Source organism: Stenella coeruleoalba (assembly GCF_951394435.1).
Source record: "Stenella coeruleoalba genome assembly, contig: scaffold_184, whole genome shotgun sequence".
Classification (NCBI taxonomy): domain Eukaryota; kingdom Metazoa; phylum Chordata; class Mammalia; order Artiodactyla; family Delphinidae; genus Stenella; species Stenella coeruleoalba.
The window spans coordinates 517,392-530,849 of NW_027646312.1; the positions used below are offsets into that span (position 1 = coordinate 517,392).

The 13,458-nt window shown below is 43.7% G+C and overlaps 1 long non-coding RNA gene across 8 annotated transcripts in view; it reads left to right on the forward strand.

Moving 5' to 3' along the window:
* The window catches only part of LOC307181178, a 523,312-nt gene that overhangs the window by 480,368 nt on the left and 29,486 nt on the right, over positions 1-13,458 (forward strand). For all 8 annotated transcript variants that reach the window (XR_013826074.1, XR_013826075.1, XR_013826076.1 and 5 more), the window contains 2 exons: positions 2,188-2,265; positions 11,656-11,737. This is a non-coding gene — a long non-coding RNA (uncharacterized lncRNA). The remainder of the gene's footprint in view (positions 1-2,187; positions 2,266-11,655; positions 11,738-13,458) is intronic.

Sequence of the window (13,458 nt, forward strand, 5' to 3'; positions counted from 1 at the left end):
GGAGAGTGTTAGTAAAGCGTCTGGAATGTTGCACCCGAGTACCAGGGGAGGAAAACTGAGACATATTTGAACACGTCTCCCGATCACATGGTTGATCATACTTGGGTTCCACATGCATGTCTTAGCTGAAGGAAGAATACCTTAAACCTGGAGAGTTGAGACCCGTGTAATGGGTACCATGCAATATGACTTCAAAGGGTCTTCATTTGCTCACCGAACCTCTCCAATCCTATCACTGCTGCGTTTATGCCCCTGTACACATGCTTGATTCTCTTTCGGAGACATAGCAATCCATAGGTTTTAAGATACTTACTAGTCAGGTACATTCTTAGGCGTTTAATATGCGGTGTTGAGTCCATTTCATTGAGCAAGGAGTAGCTCTTGTCTATTCCATATTTGACTTAAGGAACTTTATCTGTGCTCATTTCAATCTCTGGTTTTATGCAGCACCCCAACTCACCTTTACACTTAAGCAAGCATAAGTTGTTTTTCTAAATTTGAGTCCCTGTTCTGTTCTGTAATTCAGTTCCTGTGTAGCCAAGTTTACATTCCGTGTATTACTGATATCTTATGATGTTTCTTTTTCTGTGTGACTTACTTCAGTTAGAATCATCATACCTGAATCCACTCATTGTGCTGCTAAGGGCCTGATGACACAGATTTCATTGCTGAGTGATATTGCTTTGTAAGTAAATACCACAACTTCTTTATCCATTTTTCACTTTCTGCGATGTTGAACTTGTACTGTAAACGAGGTTCTTGTAAACAGAGCCGTTCCAAACTTTGGGGTGGCTGTGTCTTTTTGATTTTAATTTCCCTAAGCTATAGGACCATAAGTGGAAGTGCCCTAGGTTCTGTTGCTTTGTTTTTTAGATGTTTCAGGAAACACCATACACTTCTCCCGAGTGGTTGTTGGCAATTTACATCCCGCCCATCAGCATAACAAGGCTCCCAGTTCTCCATGGCCTGTCCTGCCTTTCTGGATTTTACACTTTTTTGAGATGGCCCTTTTGACCGGGGGGAATTGAGACTTCATTGTAGTGCAGATTTCCTTTGCAAGCTTGCTTGGTTGGCCAAAAAGGGCGTATGCGTTTTTTCCTGAATATATTCAGGAAAAAACGCATACGTCCTTTTTGGCCAAGTGCATCATTGTGGACGTTCTGCCTCTTTTCCTATGCTTTCAATGCAATTGCAGTCTACCTCCTGAAATCGGTTTCCTGCAATTCTGCCCCGCTTTCAAGTCCTCTTGGCAGCCTTACTTCAGTCTATTTTTGGACGATAGCTGTCATTTATAACTCTGCAGGTTTGTGAATTACAGTGCCCCTGAGCTCCTTTCTTCAACTCGCTTTCTTTTGAGCTGGCCGCAACACCGCAGGATGGCTTCAGGCCCTAATCTGGTTCCGGTACGGCACGCTGAGCCTTTGGTTATTTCCTCTTCCTGGTGGGAAATGAGAGTTAAATTTGCCCGTCCAGACACCCCCAGCTAGCCTCTCATTGGTTCTCGCTATTCCTGTTCATCTTCCGCAGAAATTGCAAACTGTGCCAAACAGGACGTTAAAGGTGCTGACTCTCCAAGTGGGGAGAGTGTTAGTAAAGCGTCTGGAATGTTGCACCCGAGTACCAGGGGAGGAAAACTGAGACATATTTGAACACGTCTCCCGTTCACATGGTTGATCATACTCTGGGTTCCACATGCATGTTTTAGCTGAAGGAAGAATACCTTAAATCTGGAGAGTTGAGACCCGTGGAATGGGTACCATTCAATATGACTTCAAAGGGTCTTCATTTGCTCACCGAACCTCTCCAATCCTATCACTGCTGCGTTTATGCCCCTGTACACACGCTTGATTCTCTTTTGGAGACATAGCAATCCATAGGTTTCAAGATACTTACTAGTCAGGTACATTCTTTGGCGTTTAATATGGGGTGTTGAGTCCATTTCGTTGAGCAAGGAGTAGCTCTTGTCTATTCCATATTTGGCTTAAGGAACTTTATCTGTGCTCTTTTCAATCTCTGGTTTTTTGCAGCACCCCAACTCACCTTTCCCCTTAAGCAAGAATAAGTTGTTTTTCTAAATTTGAGACCCTGTTCTGTTCTGTAATTCAGTTTCTGTGTAGCCAAGTTTACATTCCGTGTATTACTGATATCTTATGATGTTTCTTTTTCTGTGTGACTTACTTCAGTTAGAATCATCATACCTGAATCCACTCATTGTGCTGCTAAGGGCCTGATGACACATATTTCATTGCTGAGTGATATTGCTTTGTAAGTAAATACCACAACTTCTTTATCCATTTTTTACTTTCTGTGATGTTGAACTTGTACTGTAAACGAGGTTCTTGTAAACAGAGCCGTTCCAAACTTTGGGGTGGCTGTGTCTTTTTGATTTTAATTTCCCTAAGCTATAGGACCATAAGTGGCAGTGCCCTAGGCTCTGTTGCTTTGTTTTTTAGATGTTTCAGGAAACACCATACACTTCTCCCAAGTGTCTGTTGGCAATTTACATCCCGCCCATCAGCATAACAAGGCTCCCAGTTCTCAATGGCCTGTTGCCTTTCTGGATTTTACACTTTTTACAGATGTCCCTTTTGACCGGGGGAACTGAGACTTCATTGTAGTGCAGATTTCCTTTGCAAGCTTTCTTGGTTGGCCAAAAAGGGCGTATGCGTTTTTTCCTGAATATATTCAGGAAAAAACGCATACGCCCTTTTTGGCCAAGTGCATCATTGTGGACGTTCTGCCTCTTTTCCTATGCTTTCAATGCAATTGCAGTCTACCTCCTGAAATCGGTTTCCTGCAATTCTGCCCCGCTTTCAAGTCCTCTTGGCAGCCTTACTTCAGTCTATTTTTGGACGATAGCTGTCATTTATAACTCTGCAGGTTTGTGAATTACAGTGCCCCTGAGCTCCTTTCTTCAACTCGCTTTCTTTTGAGCTGGCCGCAACACCGCAGGATGGCTTCAGGCCCTAATCTGGTTCCGGTACGGCACGCTGAGCCTTTGGTTATTTCCTCTTCCTGGTGGGAAATGAGAGTTAAATTTGCCCGTCCAGACACCTTCAGCTAGCCTCTCATTGGTTCTCGCTATTCCTGTTCATCTTCCGCAGAAATTGCAAACTGGGCCAAACAGGAGGTTAAAGGGACTGACTCTCCAAGTGGGGAGAGTGTTAGTAAAGCGTCTGGAATGTTGCACCCGAGTACCAGGGGAGGAAAACTGAGACATATTTGAACATGTCTCCCGTTCACATGGTTGATCATACTCTGGGTTCCACATGCATGTTTTAGCTGAAGGAAGAATACCTTAAACCTGGAGAGTTGAGACCCGTGGAATGGGTACCATGCAATATGACTTCAAAGGGTCTTCATTTGCTCACCGAACCTCTCCAATCCTATCACTGCTGCGTTTATGCCCCTGTACACACGCTTGATTCTCTTTTGGAGACATAGCAATCCATAGGTTTCAAGATACTTACTAGTCAGGTACATTCTTAGGCGTTTAATATGGGGTGTTGAGTCCATTTCGTTGAGCAAGGAGTAGCTCTTGTCTATTCCATATTTGGCTTAAGGAACTTTATCTGTGCTCTTTTCAATCTCTGGTTTTTTGCAGCACCCCAACTCACCTTTCCCCTTAAGCAAGAATAAGTTGTTTTTCTAAATTTGAGACCCTGTTCTGTTCTGTAATTCAGTTTCTGTGTAGCCAAGTTTACATTCCGTGTATTACTGATATCTTATGATGTTTCTTTTTCTGTGTGACTTATTTCAGTTAGAATCATCGTACCTGAATCTACTCATTATGCTGCTACGGGCCTGATGACATAGATTTCATTGCTGAGTGATACTGCATTGTACGTAAGTACCACAAGTCATTTATCCATTTTTCACTTTCTGCGATGTTGAACTTGTACTGTAAACGAGGTTCTTGTAAACAGAGGCGTCCCAAACTTTGGGGTGGCTGTGTCTTTTTGATTTTAATTTCCCTAATCTATAGGACCATAAGTGGAAGTGCCCTAGGTTCTGTTGCTTTGTTTTTTAGATGTTTCAGGAAACACCATACACTTCTCCCGAGTGGTTGTTGGCAATTTACATGCCGCCCATCAGCATAACAAGGCTCCCAGTTCTCCATGGCCTGTCCTGCCTTTCTGGATTTTACACTTTTTTCAGATGGCCCTTTTGACCGGGGGGAAGTGAGACTTCATTGTAGTGCAGATTTCCTTTGCAAGCTTGCTTGGTTGGCCAAAAAGGGCGTATGCGTTTTTTCCTGAATATATTCAGGAAAAAACGCATACGCCCTTTTTGGCCAAGTGCATCATTGTGGACGTTCTGCCTCTTTTCCTATGCTTTCAATGCAATTGCAGTCTACCTCCTGAAATCGGTTTCCTGCAATTCTGCCCCGCTTTCAAGTCCTCTTGGCAGCCTTACTTCAGTCTATTTTTGGACGATAGCTGTCATTTATAACTCTGCAGGTTTGTGAATTACAGTGCCCCTGAGCTCCTTTCTTCAACTCGCTTTCTTGTGACCTGGCCGCAACACCGCAGGATGGCTTCAGGACCTAATCTGGTTCCGGTACGGCACGCTGAGCCTTTGGTTATTTCCTCTTCCTGGTGGGAAATGAGAGTTAAATTTGCCCGTCCAGACACCTCCAGCTAGCCTCTCATTGGTTCTCGCTATTCCTGTTCATCTTCCGCAGAAATTGCAAACTGGGCCAAACAGGAGGTTAAAGGCGCTGACTCTCCAAGTGGGGAGAGTGTTAGTAAAGCGTCTGGAATGTTGCACCCGAGTACCAGGGGAGGAAAACTGAGACATATTTGAACACGTCTCCCGTTCACATGGTTGATCATACTTGGGTTCCACATGCATGTTTTAGCTGAAGGAAGAATACCTTAAACCTGGAGAGTTGAGACCCGTGGAATGGGTACCATGCAATATGACTTCAAAGGGTCTTCATTTGCTCACCGAACCTCTCCAATCCTATCACTGCTGCGTTTATGCCCCTGTACACACGCTTGGTTCTCTTTTGGAGACATAGCAATCCATAGGTTTTAAGATACTTACTAGTCAGGTACATTCTTAGGCGTTTAATATGGGGTGTTGAGTCCATTTCGTTGAGCAAGGAGTAGCTCTTGTCTATTCCATATTTGGCTTAAGGAACTTTATCTGTGCTCATTTCAATCTCTGGTTTTATGCAGCACCCCAACTCACCTTTACCCTTAAGCAAGCATAAGTTGGTTTTCTAAATTTGAGACCCTGTTTTGTTTTGGAATGCAGTTCCTGTGTAGCCAAGTTTACATTCCGTGTATTAGTGATATCTTGTGATGTTTCTTTTTCTGTGTGACTTATTTCAGTTAGAATCATCGTACCTGAATCCACTCATTATGCTGCTACGGGCCTGATGACATAGATTTCATTGCTGAGTGATACTGCATTGTACGTAAGTACCACAAATTCTTTATCCATTTTTCACTTTCTGTGATATTGAACTTGTACGGTAAACGAGGTTCTTGTAAATGGAGGCGTCCCAAACTTTTGGGTGGCTGTGTCTTTTTGATTTTAATTTCCCTATGCTATAGGACCATAAGTGGAAGTGCCCTAGGCTCTGTTGCTTTGTTTTTTAGATGTTTCAGGAAACACCATACACTTCTCCCGAGTGTCTGTTGGCAATTTACATCCCGCCCATCAGCATAACAAGGCTCCCAGTTCTCCATGGCCTGTCCTGCCTTTCTGGATTTTACACTTTTTTCAGATGGCCCTTTTGACCGGGGGGAAGTGAGACTTCATTGTAGTGCAGATTTCCTTTGCAAGCTTGCTTGGTTGGCCAAAAAGGGCGTATGCGTTTTTTCCTGAATATATTCAGGAAAAAACGCATACGCCCTTTTTGGCCAAGTGCATCATTGTGGACGTTCTGCCTCTTTTCCTATGCTTTCAATGCAATTGCAGCCTACCTCCTGAAATCGGTTTCCTGCAATTCTGCCCCGCTTTCAAGTCCTCTTGGCAGCCTTACTTCAGTCTATTTTTGGACGATAGCTGTCATTTATAACTCTGCAGGTTTGTGAATTACAGTGCCCCTGAGCTCCTTTCTTCAACTCACTTTCTTGTGACCTGGCCGCAACACCGCAGGATGGCTTCAGGCCCTAATCTGGTTCCGGCACGGCACGCTGAGCCTTTGGTTATTTCCTCTTCCTGGTGGGAAATGAGAGTTAAATTTGCCCGTCCAGACACCTCCAGCTAGTCTCTCATTGGTTCTCGCTATTCCTGTTCATCTTCCGCAGAAATTGCAAACTGGGCCAAACAGGAGGTTAAAGGCGCTGACTCTCCAAGTGGGGAGAGTGTTAGTAAAGCGTCTGGAATGTTGCACCCGAGTACCAGGGGAGGAAAACTGAGACATATTTGAACACGTCTCCCGTTCACATGGTTGATCATACTTGGGTTCCACATGCATGTTTTAGCTGAAGGAAGAATACCTTAAACCTGGAGAGTTAAGACCCGTGAAATGGGTACCATGCAATATGACTTCAAAGGGTCTTCATTTGCTCACCGAACCTCTCCAGTCCTATCACTGCTGCGTTTATGCCCCTGTACACATGCTTGATTCTCTTTCGGAGACATAGCAATCCATAGGTTTTACGATACTTACTAGTCAGGTACATTCTTAGGCGTTTAATATGCGGTGTTGAGTCCATTTCGTTGAGCAAGGAGTAGTTCTTGTCTATTCCATATTTGACTTAAGGAACTTTATCTGTGCTCATTTCAATCTCTGGTTTTATGCAGCACCCCAACTCACCTTTACCCTTAAGCAAGCATAAGTTGGTTTTCTAAATTTGAGACCCTGTTCTGTTCTGTAATTCAGTTCCTGTGTAGCCAAGTTTACATTCCGTGTATTACTGATATCTTATGATGTTTCTTTTTCTGTGTGACTTACTTCAGTTAGAATCATCATACCTGAATCCACTCATTGTGCTGCTAAGGGCCTGATGACACAGATTTCATTGCTGAGTGATATTGCTTTGTAAGTAAATACCACAACTTCTTTATCCATTTTTCACTTTCTGCGATGTTGAACTTGTACTGTAAACGAGGTTCTTGTAAACAGAGCCGTTCCAAACTTTGGGGTGGCTGTGTCTTTTTGATTTTAATTTCCCTAAGCTATAGGACCATAAGTGGAAGTGCCCTAGGTTCTGTTGCTTTGTTTTTTAGATGTTTCAGGAAACACCATACATTTCTCCCGAGTGGTTGTTGGCAATTTACATCCCGCCCATCAGCATAACAAGGCTCCCAGTTCTCCATGGCCTGTCCTGCCTTTCTGGATTTTACACTTTTTTCAGATGGCCCTTTTGACCGGGGGGAAGTGAGACTTCATTGTAGTGCAGATTTCCTTTGCAAGCTTGCTTGGTTGGCCAAAAAGGGCGTATGCGTTTTTTCCTGAATATATTCAGGAAAAAACGCATACGCCCTTTTTGGCCAAGTGCATCATTGTGGACGTTCTGCCTCTTTTCCTATGCTTTCAATGCAATTCCAGTCTACCTCCTGAAATCGGTTTCCTGCAATTCTGCCCCGCTTTCAAGTCCTCTTGGCAGCCTTACTTCAGTCTATTTTTGGACGATAGCTGTCATTTATAACTCTGCAGGTTTGTGAATTACAGTGCCCCTGAGCTCCTTTCTTCAACTCGCTTTCTTTAGAGCTGGCCGCAACACCGCAGGATGGCTTCAGGCCCTAATCTGGTTCCGGCACGGCACGCTGAGCCTTTGGTTAATTCCTCTTCCTGGTGGGAAATGAGAGTTAAATTTGCCCGTCCAGACACCTCCAGCTAGCCTCTCATTGGTTCTCGCTATTCCTGTTTATCTTCCGCAGAAATTGCAAACTGGGCCAAACAGGAGGTTAAAGGGACTGACTCTCCAAGTGGGGAGAGTGTTAGTAAAGCGTCTGGAATGTTGCACCCGAGTACCAGGGGAGGAAAACTGAGACATATTTGAACACGTCTCCCGATCACATGGTTGATCATACTTGGGTTCCACATGCATGTCTTAGCTGAAGGAAGAATACCTTAAACCTGGAGAGTTGAGACCCGTGTAATGGGTACCATGCAATATGACTTCAAAGGGTCTTTATTTGCTCACCGAACCTCTCCAATCCTATCACTGCTGCGTTTATGCCCCTGTACACATGCTTGATTCTCTTTTGGAGACATAGCAATCCATAGGTTTTACGATACTTACTAGTCAGGTACATTCTTAGGCGTGTAATATGCGGTGTTGAGTCCATTTCGTTGAGCAAGGAGTAGCTCTTGTCTATTCCATATTTGACTTAAGGAACTTTATCTGTGCTCATTTCAATCTCTGGTTTTATGCAGCACCCCAACTCACCTTTACCCTTAAGCAAGCATAAGTTGTTTTTCTAAATTTGAGTCCCTGTTCTGTTCTGTAATTCAGTTCCTGTGTAGCCAAGTTTACATTCCGTGTATTACTGATATCTTATGATGTTTCTTTTTCTGTGTGACTTACTTCAGTTAGAATCATCATACCTGAATCCACTCATTGTGCTGCTAAGGGCCTGATGACACAGATTTCATTGCTGAGTGATATTGCTTTGTAAGTAAATACCACAACTTCTTTATCCATTTTTCACTTTCTGCGATGTTGAACTTGTACTGTAAACGAGGTTCTTGTAAACAGAGCCGTTCCAAACTTTGGGGTGGCTGTGTCTTTTTGATTTTAATTTCCCTAAGCTATAGGACCATAAGTGGAAGTGCCCTAGGTTCTGTTGCTTTGTTTTTTAGATGTTTCAGGAAACACCATACACTTCTCCTGAGTGGTTGTTGGCAATTTACATCCCGCCCATCAGCATAACAAGGCTCCCAGTTCTCCATGGCCTGTCCTGCCTTTCTGGATTTTACACTTTTTTGAGATGGCCCTTTTGACCGGGGGGAATTGAGACTTCATTGTAGTGCAGATTTCCTTTGCAAGCTTGCTTGGTTGGCCAAAAAGGGCGTATGCGTTTTTTCCTGAATATATTCAGGAAAAAACGCATACGCCCTTTTTGGCCAAGTGCATCATTGTGGACGTTCTGCCTCTTTTCCTATGCTTTCAATGCAATTCCAGTCTACCTCCTGAAATCGGTTTCCTGCAATTCTGCCCCGCTTTCAAGTCCTCTTGGCAGCCTTACTTCAGTCTATTTTTGGACGATAGCTGTCATTTATAACTCTGCAGGTTTGTGAATTACAGTGCCCCTGAGCTCCTTTCTTCAACTCGCTTTCTTTTGAGCTGGCCGCAACACCGCAGGATGGCTTCAGGCCCTAATCTGGTTCCGGTACGGCACGCTGAGCCTTTGGTTATTTCCTCTTCCTGGTGGGAAATGAGAGTTAAATTTGCCCGTCCAGACACCTTCAGCTAGCCTCTCATTGGTTCTCGCTATTCCTGTTAATCTTCCGCAGAAATTGCAAACTTGGCCAAACAGGAGGTTAAAGGGACTGACTCTCCAAGTCGGGAGAGTGTTAGTAAAGCGTCTGGAATGTTGCACCCGAGTACCAGGGGAGGAAAACTGAGACATATTTGAACACGTCTCCCGTTCACATGGTTGATCATACTCTGGGTTCCACATGCATGTTTTAGCTGAAGGAAGAATACCTTAAACCTGGAGAGTTGAGACCCGTGGAATGGGTACCATGCAATATGACTTCAAAGGGTCTTCATTTGCTCACCGAACCTCTCCAATCCTATCACTGCTGCGTTTATGCCCCTGTACACATGCTTGATTCTCTTTTGGAGACATAGCAATCCATAGGTTTCAAGATACTTACTAGTCAGGTACATTCTTAGGCGTTTAATATGGGGTGTTGAGTCCATTTCGTTGAGCAAGGAGTAGCTCTTGTCTATTCCATATTTGGCTTAAGGAACTTTATCTGTGCTCTTTTCAATCTCTGGTTTTTTGCAGCACCCCAACTCACCTTTCCCCTTAAGCAAGAATAAGTTGTTTTTCTAAATTTGAGACCCTGTTCTGTTCTGTAATTCAGTTCCTGTGTAGCCAAGTTTACATTCCGTGTATTACTGATATCTTATGATGTTTCTTTTTCTGTGTGACTTATTTCAGTTAGAATCATCGTACCTGAATCTACTCATTATGCTGCTACGGGCCTGATGACATAGATTTCATTGCTGAGTGATACTGCATTGTACGTAAGTACCACAAGTCCTTTATCCATTTTTCACTTTCTGCGATGTTGAACTTGTACTGTAAACGAGGTTCTTGTAAACCGAGCCGTTCCAAACTTTGGGGTGGCTGTGTCTTTTTGATTTTAATTTCCCTAAGCTATAGGACCATAAGTGGAAGTGCCCTAGGTTCTGTTGCTTTGTTTTTTAGATGTTTCAGGAAACACCATACACTTCTCCCGAGTGTCTGTTGGCAATTTACATCCCGCCCATCAGCATAACAAGGCTCCCAGTTCTCAATGGCCTGTTGCCTTTCTGGATTTTACACTTTTTTCAGATGGCCCTTTTGACCGGGGGGAAGTGAGACTTCATTGTAGTGCAGATTTCCTTTGCAAGCTTGCTTGGTTGGCCAAAAAGGGCGTATGCGTTTTTTCCTGAATATATTCAGGAAAAAACGCATACGCCCTTTGTGGCCAAGTGCATCATTGTGGACGTTCTGCCTCTTTTCCTATGCTTTCAATGCAATTCCAGTCTACCTCCTGAAATCGGTTTCCTGCAATTCTGCCCCGCTTTCAAGTCCTCTTGGCAGCCTTACTTCAGTCTATTTTTGGACGATAGCTGTCATTTATAACTCTGCACGTTTGTGAATTACAGTGCCCCTGAGCTCCTTTCTTCAACTCGCTTTCTTTTGAGCTGGCCGCAACACCGCAGGATGGCTTCAGGCCCTAATCTGGTTCCGGTACGGCACGCTGAGCCTTTGGTTATTTCCTCTTCCTGGTGGGAAATGAGAGTTAAATTTGCCCGTCCAGACACCCCCAGCTAGCCTCTCATTGGTTCTCGCTATTCCTGTTCATCTTCCGCAGAAATTGCAAACTGTGCCAAACAGGAGGTTAAAGGCGCTGACTCTCCAAGTGGGGAGAGTGTTAGTAAAGCGTCTGGAATGTTGCACCCGAGTACCAGGGGAGGAAAACTGAGACATATTTGAACACGTCTCCCGTTCACATGGTTGATCATACTCTGGGTTCCACATGCATGTTTTAGCTGAAGGAAGAATACCTTAAATCTGGAGAGTTGAGACCCGTGGAATGGGTACCATGCAATATGACTTCAAAGGGTCTTCATTTGCTCACCGAACCTCTCCAATCCTATCACTGCTGCGTTTATGCCCCTGTACACACGCTTGATTCTCTTTTGGAGACATAGCAATCCATAGGTTTCAAGATACTTACTAGTCAGGTACATTCTTTGGCGTTTAATATGGGGTGTTGAGTCCATTTCGTTGAGCAAGGAGTAGCTCTTGTCTATTCCATATTTGGCTTAAGGAACTTTATCTGTGCTCTTTTCAATCTCTGGTTTTTTGCAGCACCCCAACTCACCTTTCCCCTTAAGCAAGAATAAGTTGTTTTTCTAAATTTGAGACCCTGTTCTGTTCTGTAATTCAGTTTCTGTGTAGCCAAGTTTACATTCCGTGTATTACTGATATCTTATGATGTTTCTTTTTCTGTGTGACTTACTTCAGTTAGAATCATCATACCTGAATCCACTCATTGTGCTGCTAAGGGCCTGATGACACATATTTCATTGCTGAGTGATATTGCTTTGTAAGTAAATACCACAACTTCTTTATCCATTTTTTACTTTCTGCGATGTTGAACTTGTACTGTAAACGAGGTTCTTGTAAACAGAGCCGTTCCAAACTTTGGGGTGGCTGTGTCTTTTTGATTTTAATTTCCCTAAGCTATAGGACCATAAGTGGCAGTGCCCTAGGCTCTGTTGCTTTGTTTTTTAGATGTTTCAGGAAACACCATACACTTCTCCCAAGTGTCTGTTGGCAATTTACATCCCGCCCATCAGCATAACAAGGCTCCCAGTTCTCAATGGCCTGTTGCCTTTCTGGATTTTACACTTTTTACAGATGTCCCTTTTGACCGGGGGAACTGAGACTTCATTGTAGTGCAGATTTCCTTTGCAAGCTTTCTTGGTTGGCCAAAAAGGGCGTATGCGTTTTTTCCTGAATATATTCAGGAAAAAACGCATACGCCCTTTTTGGCCAAGTGCATCATTGTGGACGTTCTGCCTCTTTTCCTATGCTTTCAATGAAATTCCAGTCTACCTCCTGAAATCGGTTTCCTGCAATTCTGCCCCGCTTTCAAGTCCTCTTGGCAGCCTTACTTCAGTATATTTTTGGACGATAGCTGTCATTTATAACTCTGCAGGTTTGTGAATTACAGTGCCCCTGAGCTCCTTTCTTCAACTCGCTTTCTTGTGACCTGGCCGCAACACCGCAGGATGGCTTCAGGCCCTAATCTGGTTCCGGCCCGACATGCTGAGCCTTTGGTTAATTCCTCTTCCTGGTGGGAAATGAGAGTTAAATTTGCCCGTCCAGACACCTCCAACTAGCCTCTCATTGGTTCTCGCTATTCCTGTTCATCTTCCGCAGAAATTGCAAACTGGGCCAAACAGGAGGTTAAAGGCGCTGACTCTCCAAGTGGGGAGAGTGTTAGTAAAGCGTCTGTAATGTTGCACCCGAGTACCAGGGGAGGAAAACTGAGACATATTTGAACACGTCTCCCGTTCACATGGTTGATCATACTTGGGTTCCACATGCATGTTTTAGCTGAAGGAAGAATACCTTAAACCTGGAGAGTTGAGACCCGTGTAATGGGTACCATGCAATATGACTTCAAAGGGTCTTCCTTTGCTCACCGAACCTCTCCAATCCTATCACTGCTGCGTTTATGCCCCTGTACACATGCTTGATTCTCTTTTGGAGACATAGCAATCCATAGGTTTTACGATACTTACCAGTCAGGTACATTCTTAGGCGTTTAATATGCGGTGTTGAGTCCATTTCGTTGAGCAAGGAGTAGCTCTTGTCTATTCCATATTTGACTTAAGGAACTTTATCTGTGCTCATTTCAATCTCTGGTTTTATGCAGCACCCCAACTCACCTTTACCCTTAAGCAAGCATAAGTTGGTTTTCTAAATTTGAGACCCTGTTCTGTTCTGTAATTCAGTTCCTGTGTAGCCAAGTTTACATTCCGTGTATTACTGATATCTTATGATGTTTCTTTTTCTGTGTGACTTATTTCAGTTAGAATCATCATACCTGAATCCACTCATTGTGCTGCTAAGGGCCTGATGACACAGATTTCATTGCTGAGTGATATTGCTTTGTAAGTAAATACCACAACTTCTTTATCCATTTTTCACTTTCTGCGATGTTGAACTTGTACTGTAAACGAGGTTCTTGTAAACAGAGCCGTTCCAAACTTTGGGGTGGCTGTGTCTTTTTGATTTTAATTTCCCTAAGCTATAGGA